Source organism: Mycteria americana, chromosome 14, assembly GCF_035582795.1.
Source record: "Mycteria americana isolate JAX WOST 10 ecotype Jacksonville Zoo and Gardens chromosome 14, USCA_MyAme_1.0, whole genome shotgun sequence".
Lineage (NCBI taxonomy): Eukaryota > Metazoa > Chordata > Aves > Ciconiiformes > Ciconiidae > Mycteria > Mycteria americana.
The window spans coordinates 10,119,198-10,138,914 of record NC_134378.1 but is presented as its reverse complement, the minus strand read 5'-3'; the positions used below and the strand labels follow the sequence as shown (position 1 = coordinate 10,138,914).

Below are 19,717 nucleotides of genomic sequence, written 5' to 3'. Positions count from 1 at the left end.
GCAATCTTTAAATGTGGGAGGGTGGGAAACATGGAGAGCAGACTCAGGAGAAGTTAACTTACCAGGCGGCGAGCTTCCCAAGAGCGTGGAGATGGGTTGGGTTCCTGCGCTTAGACTCAGTGCCATTTTTCATTATGCTGCTTCTTGGGGGTCTCCCATCATAACACAATGTTAGAGACACATTTTTATGGGCTCTCAGGAAGTTAGGAAAATATTCCAAGGCCCCTCGAAGTTCTGGTTCATTTGCTTTTTAAAAAGTCAAGTCTGCCTGTCCCTTCCACTCTGAAAGGCCAAGGTAGTGAAAACTGCAGTAAACCACGATGTAAGCTTGCATGTGGCTTAACATCGGCAACTGTATAGGACAAAGCCAGAAATCCCTCCTCGAGTTCTACACCAGAGAAAAGCCCCAAACCAAAGATATTGTTTCTTTTTTTCTTTTTTTTCCCAGTTCTTTTTCAGGAGAATCAAACCTAGATGTAGAGATATGACCTTACCAGCTCAGGCTGTACAAAGGGAAGCACTGAGGAAAGTGATGTAGGAGTTAATATGGGCCAGCACTGGCCCAAGAGTAATTCCAGAGATGGATCGTGTCTGGGCCAAGTTCTGCAGCCTTAGCTGGTGGAGTTCTCTTTTGTTTTCTTTCCTTTTCAAGCCTTACTGAAGAGAAGTTACCAAGTCTGATCTTCATGTTAATTCTTAAACTTCATTTAAGAGAGTAGAGCAAATTTATGAAGAGTCCTAATTCTGCAGACTGCAGGCTCCCCGTGGCGATGTTTTGAGCTTCGGGGGAATTCTGATAATGGATTCATTTCCCACAACGACAGCTTGATTCTCACTGGGGGATTTCTAGTGTTATTACATAATAAATAACAAATACTATAATAAAGACAAGGAAAACCTACCACAAAACCTACCACTATTCAAATAATTCAGCTTCAAGCAAATGTTCAGCTTTCAGAAAATATCTTTTTTTTTTCCCAGCCAATATTATAAGAAAATATTTCTGGGAGGGAAAGGAAGTAAATCTAAATCTCTTATAAATACGTTAGCATTGGTCACTTGGGTAAATCAATTGGACTAGCACATCAGCTGATATAAATTGTCATTCTTAGTTTTCATAGAGTTATTCTAAAGCTGTGCTGGAGTAATTGTCTTATTCAGTTGAAATTAGTGGACATCTTTGTCCAACGACTTTGGTGCATATGTGGACTGGGATTTAACAATAGAGGGAGATGGATCCAAAGTGCCTGTCTGTACAAACTAGACTATCGCAGTCTCCAATGCAATTTTCAGATATCTTAGTGATTATTACCATAGACTACCTGCAGACCTAACTTTAAAAAGGAACGAGCATTCAAGTCCCCTGGTAAAATCAAGGAAAGCTTTAGGTGTTTAACACCTCTGAAAATTAGGTGCTAACATCATGGCTGCTCAAGCCAGAATCCTGCATCTTCCTGGGGAGGAGAAGAAAGAAAAAGCAGTGCCAAAACTCTTCGGTCTCAGCATATATTTCTCTCACAGGCAACTTGGGTACCAGCACCCACGCTCGGACACGAGTGCTGGGAGTGTTTCTGATCCAGCGATGCTGAAGGCCCTCCAGGATTACCTGGCAATGAGCCTCCCAAGCAATAGGAGTCAAGGGGGAGCACGGAGGTTGTAAGGCAGGAGGCTGGAGGGAGCAATAGCTGTGAAACTCCAGCAAATGCTCAGACGTCGTGCTCCTGCCATTGCTTGCACTAATCTAGGAAATTCTAGTCCAACACTTAGCATATAAATGGGGAGAGAGTTTCCTGTCTGGGGACACCAAATTGCGTTTCATGCATAGCCAAAGTGTATTTTCCTTGTCTGTGGGAAGGTCAAAAGCACTAAAGAGTCAGACCTACAGTCAGACCAAAGCCAGGGAAGTGAATTGGGAGCTCATATTAACAAATTGTGGCAAATGTGATGCAAGTCCACTAAACTCTCATTCCTATTTATTTCTGCTCCCTTACTCCTCAGAAATGTGTACGCTGCCAGCACAGTGTCTGTATCGGATTTTTTTTTAAGTGCCTTTCTGAATCAACCGTCTTATTTGCAGAGCAGAATCATTCAGCAATCCACCCAGAAATGCCCATGAGATTCGAAGTTAGCCTGGAAATCTTTCAAAGGACACCAAAGATAACTGCACTGGGTCTTCTATTGCATTTCCATTTTATGGCATCTTTTTATATTCTGTAGTAGGCTTTTCTGAATAAAAATGAGACAGCCTCTTAAGAGGCCTTTTTATTATTTGCATTTGGCAAAAACAGCCTTAATGAGCTGTTAAGAGTCATTCCCCAGTCCTATTGTTGGCGATGCATGGGAGCCTGTAAAGCGCTGAAAAGCCAAAAGACAATTTATGATCCCTGATGCTATCCCTTCCTGAGACAATTCTTCAGAAAGGAAGATATCTGGGGAGTAGGAAGTCCCATTATCTAAATGCCTGAGTAACTTTTACTGGAGTCATAACTGTGGAATTTGCTATTTTCATTTCAGAACTGTTTACACTCTGTGTTCCCCTTAAAAGCAGCAATGTCATGCCTGTGCTGCACGCTCATTCCCATCTGCAGCACTAGAGAATAGGAAGATGACTCAAGGAAAATTCCCCATTCATTCCCGGGATTGAATAAATAGCATCAAATTCCAAGCAGACACTAATCAACTTACAAAACTCTTAATTTTTTTTTCCAAGCAGCGCTCATGCTTAATATCTGGAGGCAGAGGTCCCTTTGTCAGCACCAGTCACATTAGCCTGGTCCACACAGGTCTGGAAAGTGTAAAGGAACTCAAATTTACTGACATATGGGACAAGAGCGTTATTCAGCACAATGGGGAAAAAAAATGAAACAAAGAGTTTCACAAGTTGCCGCAGCAGAGGGATGTGTGGTTCTTGGCATTGTTTTCGCTTTGAAAATGGGCAGCAGCCAGTAAATGTCGGAGGTGTTTGTTAGTGACTGAGGGTGCCGAAGAGACAATCAAATATTTGCGACAAAGGCAAAGACCTTGGATGTTATCGTTGACACCCAGACGTCTCCAGAAAAGAGCAAATACTGCATTCACTGTATTGTCTCTTACTGTAAATGACAAAATGACATCTTTTACCAGGCTCATGTGTATTGATCAGCTTCAGCCCTTACTAACTCAAATACTGTAAACGGATGAGGGATAGGTTTGTCTGTTTGACAGTAATTAAGTGATACTCTCACTGGCTGAACAAAGAGGTGACCCAATGAGGCCTCACACTACTGTCATTTTTCCTATTTTGAGAGAGCTATAATCACTTCTGCTATTAATAAAAATAAGGAAGGCATTAAAATAGTGAAAGATTAAAACCTCTCTTTAAGAAGTCAGGTTTTATTTGGGAGATATTCTCTTTTCATAAAACCAGACGGTATTCTCCATTTGATATTTCCATTGCATGACTTGCTGTATAATCTCAGCGCAGATCAGGTGTACAATGAACATCCCATACAGTCACCCAACACCTGGAATTGAAGCATGATATTTAAGGGGAGGGAAAAGTCATTTAAACGGTTAATTAAAGCACCTGGGGAAGCTTGATATAGCGACTGGCCAAAAAAAACCCCACAACCCAACCAACAAATGGCTCCAAATGCTGTTGTCCCTCTGATAAGAAACTCTCTGCTACGATCCATCATTCCAGGATATTTGCATGTCACCCCAAAGATGCTGAGTGGGCGCCAGTTAAAAAGAGAGCAGAAGAAACCCAAAGCTGCTACAGAAGAGGATTTGTAGCCACCTCCAAGCCCCCTAATCTGAACAGGAGGTGGCTCATTCCCTGATTTTGGTGTGTGGCTCTGCACTCACTGGGACAGTTATACAGGGAGCATGATGGGAACAGTCTGGGTGAGCGGGAACCCATGGGGAGCATCACCGCGCCCCGGCCCGGCACAGGGGGACTCGTGCCTTCCCTTCCTTGGGTCCTTTGAGGGTGGTGGAACCCGCCCAGGGGGGATGGAGGGAGCAATCTCTGATGTTGGGTACCACCACGTTACGGCACAAATAGACCCAGGCAGTGAGGATTCAGGCCGTTGTTACATTCGGCTTTTCATCAAAGGGCACACCGTGTGCTTTATTTGGATTTACATGTATAATTGAAAAGCTGTTTTCTACTAAATAATCAAACGTGTAATTTGATTGCCTTCCTTTTATCGGTACATGTAAGAGTCACTTATGTTCTACTGTAACAGAATAAAGTGTCCAAAAATAAAGCAACTTGGTCTTACTAAAGTTACCAGTGCGGGTACTACTTTTTAGTCCTCTATCTGCTAGGAAGCATGATAAAGTCTCACATCCTGCAGTGATTTTTCCGGATCAAATTTCCATTGATTCTAGCTGGTGCCTGATCTCTAATTTTTTCAGGCACAATCATATTTTTCTGTTTGAGTTTGATTTTTGAAATCCCCTGAAACATCAGGGTCTGATTCTGACCTCGTATCCTGAAACGAGTGGAGTGACTTTAAGGCTTACTCCTTCTTCCATTACTAGCAATATAACCGCTGTATAATTTTGTCTTCCATCGGGGAAATATTGCCTGGCTGTTTTGTTCAAGCCTGAGTCCTTTGTCTGAAATGTAATCATCAGCAATTACCCATGTGCAGAGCGTTTTGTCACAGTTACTTACTGCTCACAAGCCAGCCATACATAGTAAACAGTAAGATGTGGGGCCAGCCTCTCGCTGGTGTAAGCGGCTGTGAGAAGTGTGACAATAAAGCGACGCAAATCCACAACAGCTGGATTCGTGGCTCCTCACTGGGCTTCTGATTATTTAAAAATGTTCTTTCCTTCTGTAATTTTATTTGCATAAAAACACAACACAATAATTTGACGACTGCTCACCCTCACGCTGTGCATAGAAGCAAAACAGCTTAATACTGAACTGAGCAATCAATTTTTTTTTTTTTTTCTGAAATCGCACGTCTTTCACTTTCTTTCCTACGCTGTGACTTACAAAAGTGACTTACAGTGCAGCTGGGTTATGCGGTAAAATGAGTAATTCATAGTTGTTAAAAGAAAAGGATTATTCTTCTGTTAACTCAGGGAACAAAGCTTCCCAATAAATGTCGTATTCTGCTATGCACTGAGTGCTTTTGTCCAGTTCATAGCACAAATCATACTGTTCCCGAGTGCTCATCCACAGCAGTATTCTTTAATGCTTAACTCAGTGACCTCACAAAAATAATTGGTGTGAAGCAAATTTACTTAGCCCTCCGCCTTTATTTGCAGGCTGAATGGCTCAGAGAATTGTGCATATTGTTTATGGAAATGAAGAGGGAGAAAAGAAAACAGAACGTTACTCTCCAGATAAAGATGGGCCCAGGCACAGAAGAAACACAGGGGCTTAGCATGATGTCCCTGCCTGCATTATAGACACCTAATGAAAGATGCTGATCGACTAATACAACTGCAAATCAGTTCAGCGACTGTGAAAATCCATTCCAGCTGCTGCGATTTAAAACAGTTAACATTTTGCACATTATTCTTAAGTTAAAATTTCGGGTTTAACTGTGTGCTTTGACTAATAACTATCCCCCAGATGCGAGTAGTAATGATTTATGAGCAGATTTCTGTTGATTTACAAGCGAAAGAATAAGCCTGATTCTCATTTCTCTGTGTAAATCTGTATAAAAAGCCCTAGCACAGCCCTAATTGAAACTTTGGGGATTTTCAGCATAAACTGGCTTCCGAACCTTGTTTCCAGCTCTATCTTCATTCCGCGTTAGCGCTGATACACTCAGCAACCCCAGGCCTGGCAGCTCCTTTCACAGAGAGCCTTTGGAGGAAGGCAGGGCGGGGGGTGGGAAGAGTGCTGAGGAACAGATCAAAACACTGGTTATTTGTCTGCGTATATATTTATATGTATATATATGTAAATCTTCCCTATGGAAAAAAAAAAACCCTATCCCGTAGTTTAAAACCCGGTGATAGACATAACAGAATAGTTTTGCTTGATGTGCATGTGATATAACCATACCACAAAAGCAGCTTACCAAACAGCTTGGAGAGATTAGCTAACAAGAACTAAGCTATTCTTTTCAGAAGGTGTTATTAGCATATTTTTCATCAATACTATACTTAACAGCTACTACATAGCAGGAAGTGGTATTTAACCTCTTGTTACAATGTAACGAGATTACTTTGTATGGTTATGTTACATTCCATTCATAAAGGCCCTCCTGTGTCCAGTTAATTAGATTCACTGTTTGGCAGCATTAACTGGAAGAAAATGCAACAAGATGTATTTGGAATATTGAAATTTTAAGCTTGGTTTGGTTTGTGTTTCTTTAAGGCTATATTGAGAGCTATGTAAAACTTGATGTTGAGAGATAAATGGCATTCATTAGAATGTTCTGCCAGGTTCTGATGAATAGCCACTTAAATCCCCGAAGTTTAAAAGAAAGCTATTTCTCAAAGTTATAGTTATCTGAAATAGATGAACATCACCTGATTTGTTGAGTCAAAACCAGGTGAAACTATTTTTCCTCGACTTGGCTATAAAACTTTGAGCTGGATAGGACTCTCTTACTGTAAGACTTGTTTTTCTGGGAATTCAGGCTTGGTTTGGAAAAGGACAGGAGCATCTTGAAGAAATTGATCTGAATTTAGAGTTTAGAACAAAACTATATAGCCGGTGAGTTATGTGGGATGTCCTATTTCTGTTTTGAATGACTTCCATGGTCCTTATAATTTGTTGATTTTTTTTTTTTTCCTAAAGATTTTCCAGGTTATAAGATGGGTGCCGGGGTGCTATTTGTTATTTGAAAGATCTGATGTTAATTAACAAAAAATAATATGAAAGAAAAAATAAACTTGCAACAGCTGCATCTAGTTTGGCAGAGAGTTACAACAGCTTCTCCCTCTTGTAGAAGCTGTTCTGTGCTTCTACAAAAGACCCTGAAAAATAGTTAAACAAGCCTGCTTTGCTATCTTCCCTAAAAACATGGGTTTATCTCTGTGTCAAAGAAAAGGGGAAAAAAAAAAAAAAAGAAACTAATGAAATTCAGCAATCTAGCTTAACAATGCTACTATTTTGCCGTTTGGTTGTACAATGAGCATGCCTGGCTGTAGTATTACAGGCAGCAGTTTCTGTGCAGCAGCACAAAAGACACATCAGACCTTTTTTTTTTTTTTTTTTTTTCCTTCCACCCACCTTCCTAAGTCTCATCAGCACAGTCTTTACCCTCTGTATTTTTTTTTAAGCCAAAGAAAAATGTACAAATGAACAGGGAAAATGTGTTTTCATGCCTGAGTTTAAAAAAAAAAAAAAAAAGGAAAAATCCGTGATTTGTGCTGGGATTTTTTTCCTGCGTGAAAACCTGAAAAATGGATTTAAGTTATATTGAACTGCCTTTTAAAAACATGCTGAAAGTGCTAACATGCCATCATGAATTTTACAGGGTGCCTAGTTAGGTGAGGGAGTTAGATGAGCTAAACTCCCGAGGATGGCCAGAGAACAAAGTGTGATTTACATTTTAGGAGCATGCTGACGCGGATTAAATCCACGGCAAAATCATACTCTCAAAAAGGAGAGGTATGAGTGGTGATCTGGCTGCACCTCTCAGTTTTTCCCTGCTTTTCCAGGACGTGGGCTGGTGTTTGCTGCGGGGTGGCGAGGCAAAACACGGCGATCCAGGTCCCTGCTGCCGGCTCCTCCCAGGCAGCCCCCACCCGAGGGGACGGGCCCCTCCTGTACTCGCTCCTCATCCTTTCCAGTGCGAAGGCAGCTTTCCCTGACATTGGTAGCAGTCTTCTGGGCTGCCGGATGGATGTCTTAGAGCTGTGAGAGGGAACCTGTGGCCGGCCGAGCCACAGCATCCCACCCATCTGCCCGGCCAGCATGCCAGAGGGACCCCACCTCAGCCAGCGCAGCAAAATGAGCCTCCTGTTTGTGCTTCACACGCTGCCACTGCTGGCAAATGTCTTAATGCAAACCAGCTTTCATCCCAGCTTCCCAGCCAGGCCTCTTCTGCCCGCCTTGCCCTGGGCCAGGGGATGCGGGTGGGTGCAAAGGGAGCACCCGGCAAGGCCACCTCCCCACGCGATGGGTGTGCTGAGCTCTCCAGGATTTCACTCTCCAGACCTTGCACCAGACAAGCAGTGCAGCAACCTCAGCTTTGCCACTGCTGCTTCTTCAGATAAATTCTTTAAAACATTTTGTTTGTGTGTTTCTAGGCTGTAAAGTTAATTTAAAGGGACACTGTCAAGGTTAGCAAGCTCAGAATTTGATTTGACTGGCTGTGTGTGTTTCCTAATAACTGTTTGAAAAGTCTACATAGTTCTCATCTTTTTTTTTTTTTTTTTTTTTTTTCCCTCTCAAGACAAAAACATTTCTCCAGGGAAAATATATCAAAGCTGCAGGTCTGACTTCATGGGCAATCCTGCTAAATCTGCCTAATGTTCATATATAATAGAGGAAAAGCAAATTAGAATGAAAGCAAGCTTCCTCTTCAAGCTTTCCAAAGGAATGAGTTTATTTAAAAAAAAAAAAAAAAAAAAAAGAAAAAAGCTGAACCAAGAGGAGGATTTTATAAATGGTGTACAACTCTTTAAGCAAAAGTCTTTGAAATTTAAAAACCAAACAAACATAGCAAGTATTTGTCAGTGGATTATGGGGCACTTATTGACTCCTACAGTGGTTCCCACACTTCCCAGGGTCACCCTTAAAGAGTCTCCCCTCACATCTGCTCCAGCCCCTCCAGATATAACTGACAAATCCTGACATCCAGACTTTTCCACTGTAATTGCTGTGTGCTGGGCTTATCAATTATTCGATCAAGAACCTGTAAGATGTGTATCCTCCTATATCTATTTGCAGAATCTTCCTTTTCCCCCCCGTTACTGTGACCTTGCTCAATGAAACAGAACGTGGCGAAGCTTTTGGGTTCTTTCCTGCTAGGTTTTTTTCAGGAATGAAATGAGGACACCTGCCTGTGTTTCACGGGCAGCTAAGCCTTTTACTTCTTTACATTCTGAAGTTGTAGAGAGAAATTATGTAAATATGAACCCTGAAACTTGCTCCTACTTTCAACAGGACTGCGCTTATTTTTTGCTAATATTCCCAGGAAAGCAAAGGAAGCTGTAATACAGGCACTCAAAGAAATCTTTGCGACACTAGGGTCACCATCAACAGATGAATGAATAACTGAGGCATCCACTGAGGCATTTGGAGTCCTTGGAATCTGAATGTCAAACTTATATAGTCCCTCTGCAAGTGCACTAGAACTGGTCACCTTATCATATGGATGAGAGACCGGCTATTTTAAGATGCTATGGAGTATGGATATCACTAACATTAAATGCCTTGCGGTACTTCTTATAAATCACATAGTGCTCTGAAAATAACTTCCCAAGTTTCATCATATTTCTCATGTCTTCCCATACAACTTTTTCTCTTAAAAGTACCATTTGCATTGCACTGTCAGGTTGGCATGTGTCTTTTATATGCTGTTTATCAAGATCAGGCCCGTGGTCTTTTCTCTTACATCGAGATAAAATATTTTACCTCTGCAGATACAAAATGGTACTCCAGAGCTGTTAGAACCACTGTGAATGAAAACTGTGAAACAGTGTGAATTTAGTTGAAAAGTTCCATTTCAACTGATCTGTTATTTTTCCACTTTCAAGGATAATCAAATTTGATTTTATTGTAGTTTTTTCCTTCTCTCTTCTGTACATTTTTGGGTTTTTTTTTCCCCCATTGCCCCTTCCACTGCCACACTAGGGAATGAGAGAAAACACTTAAAAAAAAAAAAAAAAAAAAAAAACATCGTTTTTTCTTTAAAGAAAGATTATTATTCAAATAACTTCTGAAAAGCAGCTTCGAATTGAACGTCTTCATTTTGCTTTTGAGCCATCGCGTCTTTACTCCCGACTTAGAATTACAGCCCAACCCCGCGGACTGATTTCCGCAGACTAGAGCAAGCGGAGCGCCCCGGCTCCATCCCCTGCGTGCTTCCGCCGGCCGCCTGTCCGCGGCTCCGCTGCGGGAAGCTCTGAGCTGGCTCCAGCACCGCTTCCCGCCCTCTTTCTCCTCGTGTGCGGGCGCAGGTGAGCGGTGCTGCGGGCCCGGCCCCGGCAGCGCCCGGCCCCGGCAGCGCCCGGCCCCGGCAGCGCCCGGCCCCGGCAGCGCCCGGCCCCGGCAGCGCCCGGCCCCGGCGGGAGCTGTCCAGCAGGGGCCGGGGCGGCGGCCGGCGGGCTGCCCGGCGCCTCCCGGCACGGAGCGGCTTCTCCAGCAGCAGGAACAGCCGGGGTGCCCCGAAAGCCAGCAAAATGCTGCTTTGCTGTTTTCTGCTAGAAAAGCGGGGAGTGTTTGTTTTCGTCTCCCGTACGTTTGACAGAGTTGCGTCAGCCTCCCAGAGCAAGAAGCTGTATGAGGGAAATGATGCGTGATGAGTCACTCTCTGCTTTATGAGCATAAACATGCACGCAGACACGTACATTTACAGCCTCGGTGTTTGTGCCGTACAAACGTGCTGCGGCCCGTGACGCCCTTGCTTCGGCTGCAGAGTGGATGCCTCTCGCACCCTAAATCCTCCCTGAAAAGGAAGAGTTCACCTGCACAGGCCACCACGGGAAATACGGTTCTGTTTACCTTTCTGTAAAACTCTGGGTAATTATATTATAGGGTTTTAAAAGCTTCATTGTATCACATGTGTTAAATGGCTATCCGGAGAAACCATCTCAGTCTCTTTCTGCAAGCTTCCCTCAAGTATCTTTTTTCCCCCAGAAGCTGGCCTAGGTTTTAGGATCCTTTCCACCTCACCTTCCACTGGTAAGCCATTCCACTTAAGACCAAAACACAACGCATCTGCGCCACTTATCATGTAAAAAGATAAGGGATAACTATATATGAGGGATCAATTATTTGGCTGTAATTCAGCAAAGTACTGAGTCAGGCACCAAAATTTAAATGTACGCGTTCTCTTGGGATTACGTATATGCTTAAAGTTGAGCACACGTGTAAGCAGTTTGTTGAATCAGGGCCTAAAATGGCATGCTATTGCTCAGTATAAATTATACTTTAAAGCTCATTCTAGAGCACCATGGTAAAATAAATCTTTATCTTAGCTACTTAGTACTAATGAAAAACAATATTGTCGGTACTTTTCCTATAGCAATTCACTTAAAGAGAAATGTTGTACAATTACAGAGAATGGCTAACCGTGCTTCTTGATCAACCTGATAATTAATAGGAATGGAGAAAAAGCCCTGTATTTCTGAGTGCTGATCAGGCAGCAAAGGCACTCCAAACATCTGAAGAAAAAACAGTTTGTTAATTGCTGTCTAGACAGTTTATTGCTGCAATAAGATCAAAACACAGAATACGGAGGTTTGTGGTATGAATCATGCAGACTAAACAATTGTTTTATTGCATTTACAGAGCACTTGATTTATAACGCAGTCAGCTTGGTAATAAAATTCCTCCATTGTATATCCTAAATAATTTCACCTCTTTTCACATCTCTCTGTTTTAATTCTATATCGAGATGTTTTAAAAATGTCCGGATGGAGGGGGGATAACTGTCATGTATATATAAAGTTACTTATCTTGGCTCTCTGTTATATCATCACCAAGCATACAGCATTCAGCTGAGCCTTGATCAGCTGATGGTATTGTGGATACACCGAAGAACAGATTTATTGGGCTGCAGCCTGCAGTGAGTGCACTAGAGGAAAAGTAAGACTGTCCCATTGCAAGAGGTTTCATTCCACTTCACATTCAGCCAAAAGGGATCAAGCAGGCAAGTGACCTTTTTTTTTTAAACTTTATTACTCTACAAAACTTTTTTTTTTTTTAACTGAGAAGAAAGATTAATCTGTCTGCTTCTGTGGGTATCTCTGAGGTTTAAGGGGAGTTTTTCTGGGAACCAAGAAACTTTTGGGATGACAGAAATTCCTCTTGTCTTTATCGAGTGCTGAGCTGGGCTAAGGCAATAGTTGCATGATATCTGAGTCTGTGCAAAGTGCCAACTTTCCCTGGGAGCATAAAGTGATGTTGCCTGTGTCTTTGTATAAGACAACTTTGTATTTTTTGTCATTTCCTAGTTTTGACCAATTATGATCATCCCAATATCCATGAAGAGCAAAGAAATAATAGATCAGATTCTAGTTCTGGAGCAAAATCAAACCAGACACCTAAAGCTTGAGAATCCTAATTTCACAGATTACAGACTGCAATCCTGGTCCCGTTCAATACAGTGGACGTGTTGCCATTGACTTCGTTGGGTCAGTGTTGCACCTACAAATTTAGTGAACTCTTTCTTGATAAATCTGACAGTGCTGGGGTAAAGCAGGATGATATTTCTCACTTTATAAACACCTGTTTACATAAGACTTTGAAGTAAAAGTTGATGGGTAAGTTTAGATGAGTATCTTTGACTCAATATTGGGGAAAAAATATCCTCCTGCAGAGTAGTCCCCTAATTAAGAAGATCTGTGCTGTCTCATTGTAATATCTTAACACGAATACCAGCACTGTAGTCATATTTCAAGTTAAGCTCTTTAAAAGGGCAGGCCTACCAGGCCTGACTGGCAAAATATGTCTGAAGTGGAGGTATCTTTGCATATATCCACACTTGGCTTCACCAGTAAAAGTTGATATCCTTGATGGTCAAATGAAATTATTCTCAAAATAGCACTTGGTCTGTATCAAGACTGTTCCACCCACGAAGCTGCAGTATGGACTCTTCATTACCTCCTGGTACAAACTGCACTCCAGAGAAATGACCGAAAATACTCTGGTACAAATTTTTACTCCTGCTGCCCACCTTCATGGTGTGTGGAAAACAGTCCTGGCTCTCTAAAATCTCCAAGTATTACATTGCCTGTCTGCTTTGTAATTCTTCTTGCAGCTCTGCAGGAAGACCAGAGTGCCCCTGTTTCAAGCTGCATCTGGACCTCCAGCTTCCAGGTAGGGCAGAACTAACCTTCCTGAATGGCCATAGCACATGAAGAGCCAAATTTGTAGGGGAGAGATGGTCCCTGAAAAGTGCAGAGGCAGGAGTGCATTGCAGAGGAAGAGCACTGAAGGAAGGAGCCAATGTGAGTAAAGGTAGGACTCTGGATACCGACCTGGACAGTGTCTGTCATATGAGTGATCCTACAGGCTTTGTGTTTCTGAAAAGCAGGGATCTCCGGAGCACACTCAAATGAGGAGCCTGTTGAAGGCTGGAGCTTCAGCTGATGCACTTTCAAAAGAGACATACAGGTCCTTGGAGACCCAGACAAACAACCCAGTGAGGAAGGGAAAGACATTCAGGTGGATACTATGTTCCTCAGAATACCACCTCCACAGTCCTCTATTCTTTCTTCTCTAAATGACAGAGAAACAATTGCAGGAGAGAATGAGAAAGTGACCTTTTAAATAGCTGGCTTATTTAAAAAATAAGTAGTGATAGTCTTAGACAAAAGCCAATACTAACAGCCACCATGATAGCACAGGGCAAGACAGGCCAACAGGCTTCTAGCAGCATAAATCAATGCCTTGTGAACAGAGAGATGCTGAAAAGAAAGCATACCTGAGATGTGAACAGAATTTGGCAATCTGGCAAGCAATCCAGGAACTAATCATTTAGACTTAGAGATTCTCATGAATAAAATTGTAAAGTAAATCTATAACATTGATGTCAATAATGCAGAACTATAGTTTTCCAGTTTTGAGAATCCAGATAAATTATTTGGTTACTTTCTATCAAAAGAGAGAATCTGTTGCTGCCTGAGAGGATTTGGCATTAAATTAACTGGTGGAAGCTCAGTAAATATTTCTAGAAAGAGTGCCTTGTTTTCTTGTGGTAGTACACCGGTCCACACCACGCAAGGGATATAGCTATCAGAGCTTTTTGATACCAATTCAGGCAGTTTTCTCCTCTGGATCTCTAATGCTTCACATGTAACACTACCTCAGTCACCGGCACATTAGGCAAAATTTGTGGTACCATTCCTGCATGCGTTACCCCAGATGCTCTAGAGTCCATCCCCTACTGCAGAGGACCTGCCAGACAGCTCTTACCCACCCGCCATGAATGGCCAAAATGCACCGACAAAAGTCAAGGTATTCTATGAAGAACTTCAAGAGAAAATGATGGGAATTTGTCTTGCCTGCTTTTCAGTCTAATTTTGGCTTACCGATCCCGATGGCCTTGAGCGTGTTATTCTAGAGAACGACTTCCCCCACCTGCTCACAGTGTGAACCCAGGCAGGAGGGCGGCACAGATGATGTGTCCTCTGGTCCAAAACTGTCCTCAGGACAAAAGAGCAGAGGAATTTATGGTGAGGAAAGGCAGAGTGAGAGAAGGATTATGTCTAGGGAAAGGCACCAAAATGTTGTCGATCCTGTGAGCAACAAATGTAGGTGCTGAAAGGCGTTATGGACCAAAGACCCGGGGAGTTATAGCACAACAGCCAGTGTGTGACAGCCGGTGCTCCTCTGGCAAAGCACCTTCTCTCCCATCAGTGCAACACAAGCTGTTACGAGCACATGTACTCGGGGGCAGTCAGCCCTTCGTGCTTTCTTTTACACAGCTTTAAATGCTGTTAGAAGTATTTCTGTCGTTTATTGCTACTCAATAAAGTTTTATCTTGTGAAAGTCATGATTTATTTACTCCATCTCACAGAACAGACATGTGCGCTCTCCCACATCAGCACCCCTTTACCAGATTCATAAAAATGTGTTAACAATTCATTTAAAATTCATATACAAGCCAAGTACAGTTCCTTCACAAAGCTGCACCAAGTAATATAAAGCAGCACGCGCCCTGACATATGGCACACTGTCAACGTACGCTCTTAAGGTCTCCCTCAGCTGTAAGTACTTCAGTGTGCTTTTGTAATTGCTCTTGTGTCCAGCCAGTCAAACAGCATCTTTCCATTTTCCAGTGACCACTGAGCTTTTGCTAATTTTCCTTCTCGGCTACCAGGAAAACACAGATTGTGAGAATAGTTGGTTTAGAGAGGGACTGGTCAAGAGTTTATCTCCAGCCTTTCAGTTTATCAACTGCCTGTTTAACAGGGAGCTTTCACCTGCTCAGACAGCGTGCAGCTTTTTGCTGGTCTATGTGTGAGTTATGGAAGCACAAAGGTAAGGTGAGAATCAAAATGAGGGTTTCTATCCCTGCATGCCCCGCTGGGAAAATCATCTTTGCCTGTAGCTCTTCCAACAGCCCTCCTTCTGAAAGGTGCAATCATCATGTGGCTTCAGTCACCTTTTACTAATGGCTGTGAAATATCTTTGGTTATTCCCTTTCCCCAGTAAATTCATTTTTACTGCAGCATACCTGCTCACAGCACTGATATTTTCACTTTCCAGCACCAAAGGACCCTGGCTTTGAACCTGACCCAGGAACATCTCACCTCCAGTCTCCTTGCGGCAGGATGCTCCACTCTCAACCTCGTCCAGGCAAAGAAGACTTACGGGAACACAACCTCAGACTTTGTCATCCTCCAGTATCTCACGATATTTGCATAATTTCCAACCCAACAAGACACGAGGGATCTGCAATGCCCCTGCAGTGTGCTTTGTCCTTCTATTCCTATTTTAACAGGGCTGTGACTAGGAAAGACAGCCTGTGTTTGTGAATTCCAGAGAGAAAACTATTGGCAATTTTGTGGTGACCTAAACAGTAACGATACAATTTTGGGGTAAGGACAGGACCCAAGTGTGTGCTTCAGGCCCTAACTCTCCTTCAAAAGAGCACCCAGCTGGGCAGCTCTGCTCCGTGTGAAGTTAGGAAGAGTCCTTGCTGCATTCCTCACAATGTTGCTACACACATTTGTGCAATATTTGGCTTATTTGTGCAACATAATTAATGAAACATGTCTCATTGGCACCAGCATCCCTAGGGACCCTAAAGCAAATGGGAGCCTTTGAAGCCTTAAAGGGTCTTAAAAGCAGAAAATATTTACCACAAGTTTATTAAACCAAGCTTTACTGGTAATAAATTAGCAGCCTGTAGACATGCCCTTTTCTGGAGGATCTGACATTAATCTTTCAGAAAAATACAGTAATAATTTACAATTTTCATAGCACCTTTCAATCTTTCCATTCACAAGCTGCCCACGCACTTTGCTACCAAAACTTCCAGGTTGGGTAAGGTGTCCCTTCCCAAGGCAGGTCCCCTGCAGAAAACAGCGATGAGCCGAGGGACTCCTCTCCATGTGCAATTCTCAGAAAGTCCATGAAAGACATTGAGCCTTATGTAGCACTTACAGGCGCGTGTGAGCAACACCCCATACATAACACCACCATGTTATTCCTTTTCCTACAGACACTGATCCATGATGCTGGAAGTATTTTAAAGACATTGACCCAGAGCTTCAGTAATTGAGCTGGGGGTGGCCGACAGGTCCACTCTGTCCCTACATCTGCAGTTTAAGTTATGTGACCTTACCGTGCTGTTTCAAAACCACCAAACACTGGGAGGGGGTGGTGTTTACGGATTTGCACATCTCTTACACTGCACCATTGTATGGTAAATTATATTGGAGCCTCTCCTGAGCTCATTAACAAAAGGCTATTGTTTGAGGGTGTTATATATCCCACGTGCTCTGCCTGGGAGTTATACTTGTATTATGAAAGTGTTGGCAAGTTCACATGAGAACTGTTTTCTAGTATTTCGGTTTGGATTTTTAATGACATTTGTGCAGGTGCACAGCTTAAAAAAGGGCTCTTTTCTCAGTCTACGGAGTTGTTCCAAAATTCAGCTGGAGCAACAGTCATTCTCAGCAATGATTTTTAGCAGCAATCTCAAAATTGTTTGTCGCATCAGCTAGTATTACTCAGTTTTATTTATTAAGGGTGAGTTTGAGTATCTTTCCATGAAATAGGGTATATGGGTGGGAGATAGCTTGCCCAGTTCAGTGAGAGCTAAATCAAGTCCAAGGCAATTGCACTTGAGGATGTGTGCAGATATTAATATGTTCGTTTTTTCAGTGTAAGTGCTGTCTTAAGTTAATAAACAATTAAGTTTTATTGCAGGATTAAGTCTTTTGTGCCAGGCAGTATATTCCTCACTGTATTTGACATAACCTTAAAACTACTCAAAAGGTCTAAAACCTGTGGACTGAACAGTGGCATCTGTGACCATGGCTTCATGGCAGAAAGGGCTTGGTGACAGAAAGGGCTTAGAATGGTCTTGCCCCATTACACCTTTCCCAGTTCCCATCCCGAGCTGGCTCTCCATCCTTTGATTTTTGTGTGTGTGTTTTTAAGCTGGATCAGTTCCCTGAACTGGATGACAGACTGATTTCACAACTAGATGGGCCAGCGCAGGAAGGACTGTGGTGCATGGAAGAAGCAATGTGGAGGGAGTCCTGGATGGCTGGAAACCACAATTGCCTCAAAATTCGCCGTAACATGAATCCGCAGATAAGGTTAGTCATAGCCTGCAACGTGCAGCTGATGACTGACCCCATGGGAGAATCGCTTCCCAGCAGCATTGTGCAAGGGGCTGATACTCTGTCTTCCTAAATCCTGGAGGGCTGAAGCTTATTTGTACAACAAACAAGGCCCAGTTGGAGTTTACCATGCAGAATTGTCCTCCTCTAATATAATTCAGCTGTGTATGTATTTCATTGCAAAGAAAATATAGCTATGACTTCTACTAAGTTCCTTCATCAGTGGCCATTACATTAGTGCTAAATGTTTGTTTGACTTATACATGTTAAAAGAAGAGCATTGGGCAGGATTCTGAATAAATGCAAATCAGAGGTGAATCATCTAAAATATTTGGAGTTACAGGCGCAAGCGGGATCCAAGTCAAGCCACTTGTCCTAGTTTCTGTCACACAAACACTAACCCTTTATAAATCATTAATTTCCAGACTGTTTATTATCCGGGGGAAGTAACAAAACAGTAGTATCACATAACACATCCTAAGAATGCCTTGTTCATTTTAAGAGCAAATAAAACTAAATAGCACCAAGTTGTTAGCGATGCAGCCTACGAAACCAAGCAGAAACACAAAAAGGGGACCTTAATCAGGCTGAGGCCACAAAATAAACAGGGGAATGGGTAAAAAAGGAAAAAAAAAAGAGGTTGGAGAAGAGTGACTTCACATAGACTATCTTCACATAGATATTCTTTGTTTACTACCGTGTGGAAATTGTCTCTGCTCATTACATGGTGGGGCTTTCGCCGGGGATGCCGCAGCAGTGCTATTAGAGCGCGAATGGTTTCCACAGCTGCTGCTGCTGTTACCCTGAGCCGCCTTTCTCACAGGAATAATTTAACACCTATCCACAGGCAGAGAACAGAGCAGAGCCACCGTTTCAAAAAATAATCATCAAAATTAATTATTCCGTCGAGAAAGCAAACTTTCTGTTGTTTTGTTAGCACGGCCCCTCCTCTAATGTGTTTGTCATGTGTTGCCCAGAAGCGGGTTGTGATGAGGTAAGGACATTAATTCCCATCTGAAGAGGAGGCAGAGAAAGAGCAAGAGCGATGTTTATCTTTGCTACAACTTCACTGAAGTTCACTTTTCCGTGCAGCGCCGGCTCCAGGGGCGCAGAGCAGATCCCGCCGTGGGGAGAGGAACCCGCAGACGCTGCCAAGGCACGGAACTTCAGTCACGCACCTTGTTCCAAAGTATCACGACAGAGCTGCAAGTAGGAAGATGAGAGTTAGATGAAATAGGTGGAAACTCCAATTTATTTTGTAACCTTTCAATGGACAGTGCTGACAGCTGAGAAATGCACAGTTATTTATTCCTTGCAGGTTTGCTAATACCGCAATGCCAGAAACCGGACTGTTTCGATACTGTCGAACCTCACCGGCGCGAAACGTATTGGCTTTTTGTCAATTTAGCTTAAATCACTTCCCACTTTCACTAGTAAAAAGTCCTTTTCTGGCCAATATTACTGAGTTTATATTGAGCTGGCTTTTTTGCTGGCCTTATTTGTCAGCAAAGTATTGTACTTCTAAAAGTGATGTTAGCAAAACTGTAATCCAGGCCTCACACATTATTTTGGTCCAGATGTTATTTATTTTAATCTCTTAAGGTTCCAAAATACTATATATTTACAGTTGCCTTTAAAGGTATTGTTAGTTACAAAATATTAGAAACATAGTTTCATCTATAAAATGCATAATTAAATTAATCTTTACCATACTTTTTTTACATCACACAGGAAACATTCTACTCTGATGAATACCATGGACATATAATTAGTACTTTATACCATAAACTAGATTATAACTTACACTGTCCACCCTGGCTCCAAAAATCCTTGCAGATTTTAATTCAATTGCTGCACTTTATCTGGATGAAAGCATTTGAATTCAATTATTATTATTCAGTGTGCATTTGTGCCTTTATATAGGTTAGATGTGGTAGTAATTTTAAAACAGAAGTTTAGTGGTAGTCTCAAATTAGGCATTTGCATCTATATTTAGGCGTCTACCAGATTTTTAAATGCTGAACATCTGATTTTTCTAGCTGAGGTTTGCTTAAGTTGGGGTTTAATGGGAATCAAGACTGGAAGATAAAAGTAAAGGGAAACTAATTTTGCGGTTATTTCTGAATTTCAATGGGAATTGGGCACCTGACCTGCTTGGACTCTTTTCAAAGCCCTCTTACATGCCTATCTGTACCTTTCAATGCCTAAATACCTTTCAAAATCTGGCAGGACACTTTGGATAAATGTTTAACAGTAAACCCAATAAAATCTCCTTGTTCTCTTTGA

General features: G+C 42.3%; 1 long non-coding RNA gene across 5 annotated transcripts in view; it reads left to right on the top strand.

The window, feature by feature from the left end:
- Positions 1-19,717, top strand: part of LOC142416948 (uncharacterized) — a 57,833-nt gene extending 38,116 nt beyond the window's left edge. For 2 of the 5 annotated variants that reach the window (XR_012777855.1, XR_012777854.1), the window contains exons 3-6: positions 11,615-12,779; positions 12,891-13,090; positions 15,345-17,407; positions 18,409-19,717. This is a non-coding gene — a long non-coding RNA (uncharacterized LOC142416948). Of the gene's footprint in view, positions 1-10,348; positions 10,811-11,355; positions 11,376-11,398; positions 11,449-11,614; positions 12,780-12,890; positions 13,091-15,344; positions 17,408-18,408 lie in introns of those variants that run through there. The other 3 variants (XR_012777856.1, XR_012777857.1, XR_012777853.1) reach the window with 3 other exon arrangements.